Raw genomic sequence first — 4,337 nt, forward strand, 5'->3', positions numbered from 1 at the left:
TTTTACCAGCAAAGCAGTCATTGAAAATCTTCTCCTTCCTCTGTTAGGTTCTATATAAGACTTAACTTTGATAACGTACGCCATGTCCATATATTAAACATGCGCCTCTTTTTTCACATATGCAATAGAGCCACATTGAGCTACCGGTATAGCGAACGCATAGTAGTTATATGAAAGATGTCGAAGATTCTGTAATTGTTTTTATTCTCGACCCCCGTTTTCTTTTAAGAAATGGACTAAGCGAGTGATAGTTCTGCATTTCTCCGTTTAGAGTCCTTGACTTGGCCTCGCGAAACTTTCTTTGGCTTCCTTGCCGGTTTTCCCGAACAGTTGGGTGGTTGATAGTGACCGGTATACAAGATCTCCGGGTTCGTTTAGTTGGTAAGTAAGACCTTCGTTGAGTTTGTTTTAATGTGTATATTTCAAATAATTTTATATTGTTTGGTGTTTATTGGTGTTGTGTTGATATATGTAAATCATTGCTGTACACTAAATTAAGCACCTGTTTTAACATACCGGTTTTAAAGTTATTTCTGTATATGTAATGCTTTTTATGTTTTAACTTCCCTTGTGTATATTTCAAATAATTTGATATCGTTTTGTGTTTATTGGAGTTGTTGATATTATTGGAGTTGTGTTGATATACGTAAATAATTTCTGTACACTAAATCTATAAAGTACCTGTTTTAACATAGCGGTTTAAAAGTTATTTCTGTTTGTATAATGTTTTTTATATAATTGTTTTAACTCCGTGATTTTTCTTTATACTTTTAGGAGAGAGTTTTGTGACCCCCTGATTATTTGTGCGTTGCAAGCTTATCTGGATTCAGGATTTCAATGTGTTACCTGCATTATCCTTGCATACTTACCCACATGTTGCTAACTAGTACCTGGATGGTTTTTGTTGACAACGCTGGAAAATGGTGAAGTATTTTTCAGTCTGAACTCAAAGGCAAGTATTTCTTAGTTTTTTTCTTTTTTTATTCATACCCAAAGCAAGCCAGTCCTCCCCGATTGGGGGCTGCGCCCCCAATTGTGGGAGGACGTTCCCTATAGCACACAGTAGACCAGTAATAAGGTCTGCCGTGTGTTATAGGGAGGCTTGCTTTTAAACCCCTTAGTTTTAAGTTCGGTAAGTGTTAAAATTTTTCGTATTTTATTTAGGTATTGTTAGAGTATATAAAGCCTGTTGGTCACAAATTTAAAGTTAAGAATATTTTTAAATTTTCTTAAATTCTTGGCTCTTCATATTAGATTTTGTATTCCATATTTTAAAGATTTATCACATTTAAAGGAAGGTATTTTCCAACTTACCTCATCATATTAAATTCTGTTTACTCTTTAAAGATTGATGTTTTCAAGATTTCCCATTTAAAGTAAGATATTTTCCCAACCTAACTCGTCATATTAAATTCTGTTTATTCAAAGATTGATATTTCAAGTCAGTTATATGGATGCATGCCAAGCTAGAAATTTACTTTTATTATTCAGTGTTAATATTTGATATTACAGGCATAGTTTTCAGATATGTAGGGATTCTTTACTTTTACAAGAAACCTTTCTGATACTTGATACTTTTCAGATTGGATGGCTCGACTTCAGGACAAGTTGTTTCAAGGACTACATGTGATATAGCGAACTTAAAATACCTACTTGTGACAGTTTGATTGAAAATTTTTACTGGGAATGCTGTGAAGGTCTTTTATGATTACTTAGATCGTTCCTCTAAATCCTTCATGGTTTGGTTGAAGATTGTTACCGAAAATCCTATCAAAGATCTTCAATGAACACTTGAAGATTGTTTCTTGGAATATGGAATAATTTCAAAGATCTTAAATAAAGATTTGGTAAATGCCAACTTTAAATTTTGAAAATCCGGTTTGTACTAAATAGATTTGGGAAGCTATAATTGTTAGCCGGCAAATGGTTACAGTCATGTTATAACTAATTTTATAACTAAATGGAATATGACTTTTAGTATTTGATAGAATCCGCTTTATACAAGATGATTACTAACACTAAAGATTCGTAATACAGATTAACAGAGAATGTTGCGTTTTGTTGCTGATTCTGGTTGTTAAACTTCAAGTTTGACCATTGTAGAAAGCTTTTAAACTATATTGTTTTTTTGGCAAGTAGTTTTTTTTGGCAAGTAGTTCATTGTAACATGATAGACTATTTATGAAGTATTCTTCAGTATATTGAAGTCAGATTGGTTTAAATCTAAATGGTTTTTTGAACACACTTTTTTTTTTTATCAAGGTTTAATTGTGCAGTCTTCAAATAAATTTCTTTTACTAATTAGTGGTTGTCCTCTTTGCTTTATCTTTAAGCTGTTACCAAAATATACTTTGGAAATTGAATAGTACTCTATTTTTGGCTTGAAGGTTTTCCATTCTTTGTTTGGTATTGGTAGTTTAGAGTTTATCTTTAAGCTATTACTAAAATATATTTTGGAAATTTAATGGTACTCTTTGGCTTTAAGGTTTTCCATTTTTTGTAAAGTTGAGTTTTCGAGATATTCCTTCCGAACTAGGTATTTTAAAAAGGCCACTTCTGGATATTTTAAAAAGGCCACTTCTGGATATTTTAAAAAGGCCACTTCTGGATATTTTAAAAAGGCCACTTCTGGATATTTTAAAAAGGCCACTTCTGGATATTTTAAAAAGGCCACTTCTGGATATTTTAAAAAGGCCACTTCTGGATATTTTAAAAAGGCCACTTCTGGATATTTTAAAAAGGCCACTTCTGGATATTTTAAAAAGGCCACTTCTGGATAAGTAATTACCAATTGTTAACCAACACTGCACAGATTGAAAAATTAGTCTGGTTTCCCAGAGAGCTGAAGTTTAAAACTTATTGAATATGTAGCTTTAACAAGACCTGGAAAACTTAATGTAAAGTAGTTGAGTTAATACTGAATTTTATTGATAATTCGGTACTCATAGCGAACTATGGAACCAAGTTTGATGTACTGTACTGCACCATCATCCTTGCTGATAATATTGTGAAAGTAATACATCATCATCATCAATGGATAAAACCTCTTATGTTGAGATCGGTTAGACGTGAGTAGTTAAAGTAATGAGCGTGAGTTTTCGTCTGTAGTATTTTTGGCTCGTAAATACAACGTACAGGGATCAATTTAAAGGATTTTGTTTAGAAGTTACCAACAGCTTAAAAGGATTAATTTAAAGGGGTTAGTCTAGTAGTTGCCTACAGCTTAAAATGATTAATTTAGTTGCCTACAGCTTGAAAGGATTAATTTAAAGGAGTTAGTCCATGGTTTGCATATAGTGAACAAGCCTATAGGGATTAAAGATAATCTAGGGATTGCTTACAAATTAGCTTAATTAAAGGAATCATTTAAAGGAGTTAGTTTAGGGATTGCATACAGCTTAATAAGTTAGCATTAAAGCTAACTCGTACAGGTAAAACTAGTTTGGAGATCTTTAACATTTGTTATTGTTATATTTTATCTAGAGATCGATTCTATTTGATTTATTCATATGTATGAAATTGTGCGATTAAATCATTTCTAAGATTTGGTAATATTGATATTTCGGTACGATGAAACTTATTTTTAAAGCTTTTGAGTAGTTTTTTTTTTTTTTTTTTTTTTTTTTTTTCTATAATTAGAAGACTTGGAAATAGTACAACGGGTTGATATTCATGCAAGTAATTTTTTAAGTTTTCTTGTACTGATATTTTAAAACCTTTTTTTGCTTGAGTGATGTTCAGAAAAGGGCAAAGCTAATTTTAAGATTTCAATTTTGCATCCGTCTTTATTTCTTCGTAATTTTATATTAAACCAATATTTTTCCCTAAACTTTATGAAAGTTGGAAGCTCATTAAACTCTTGAAACTTAACTGAAAATTTCAATCTTGGAACTTTGTAGTAAAGGTTACTTTGAATTCTTCGTCCTTGATATATATACAGTATGTTTATATATGGTGTTTCTTTTGGGATACAGAACAACGTTGAGGTACTTGGGGGGGGGGGTGGAAATAGATTTCCTTGATTATTAAAGCGTTTAAAGGCTCTTCCATACGAAGGGCAAAAGCATGATGGGCAGACTGTTACCAATTTTGTTGAATGGGTAACGATCTCGAGTGTGCCTGTGCCCGTTGTTTGCCTGCCTGTGTCTACTGCCTGCCTTGGACTGTTTGATCTAGTAACATTGTTTCAAAGCGAAAGAATTACGGGCGAACTAGAGTGCCCGTCCTACATTTGCCCCTCGTGTGGAAGAGGCTTAGTGGCTAACAGCTGCAGTAGATATAAAAAGACCACTGGAGAGTTATATAGAGAGATACTTCTGCAGTTTAAGAATTGTATG

At 32.5% G+C, this 4,337-nt stretch overlaps 1 long non-coding RNA gene across 1 annotated transcript; it reads left to right on the forward strand.

The window, feature by feature from the left end:
- Window positions 1-243: 243 nt before the first annotated feature.
- LOC137630871 (uncharacterized) lies at window positions 244-2,324 on the forward strand. Its single transcript, XR_011041785.1, has 3 exons — window positions 244-381; window positions 775-952; window positions 1,583-2,324. It is a non-coding gene; the product is annotated as an uncharacterized lncRNA (long non-coding RNA).
- The last annotated feature ends 2,013 nt before the right edge of the window (window positions 2,325-4,337 follow it).

This window comes from Palaemon carinicauda, chromosome 39, assembly GCF_036898095.1.
Source record: "Palaemon carinicauda isolate YSFRI2023 chromosome 39, ASM3689809v2, whole genome shotgun sequence".
In the NCBI taxonomy this organism is placed as follows: domain Eukaryota; kingdom Metazoa; phylum Arthropoda; class Malacostraca; order Decapoda; family Palaemonidae; genus Palaemon; species Palaemon carinicauda.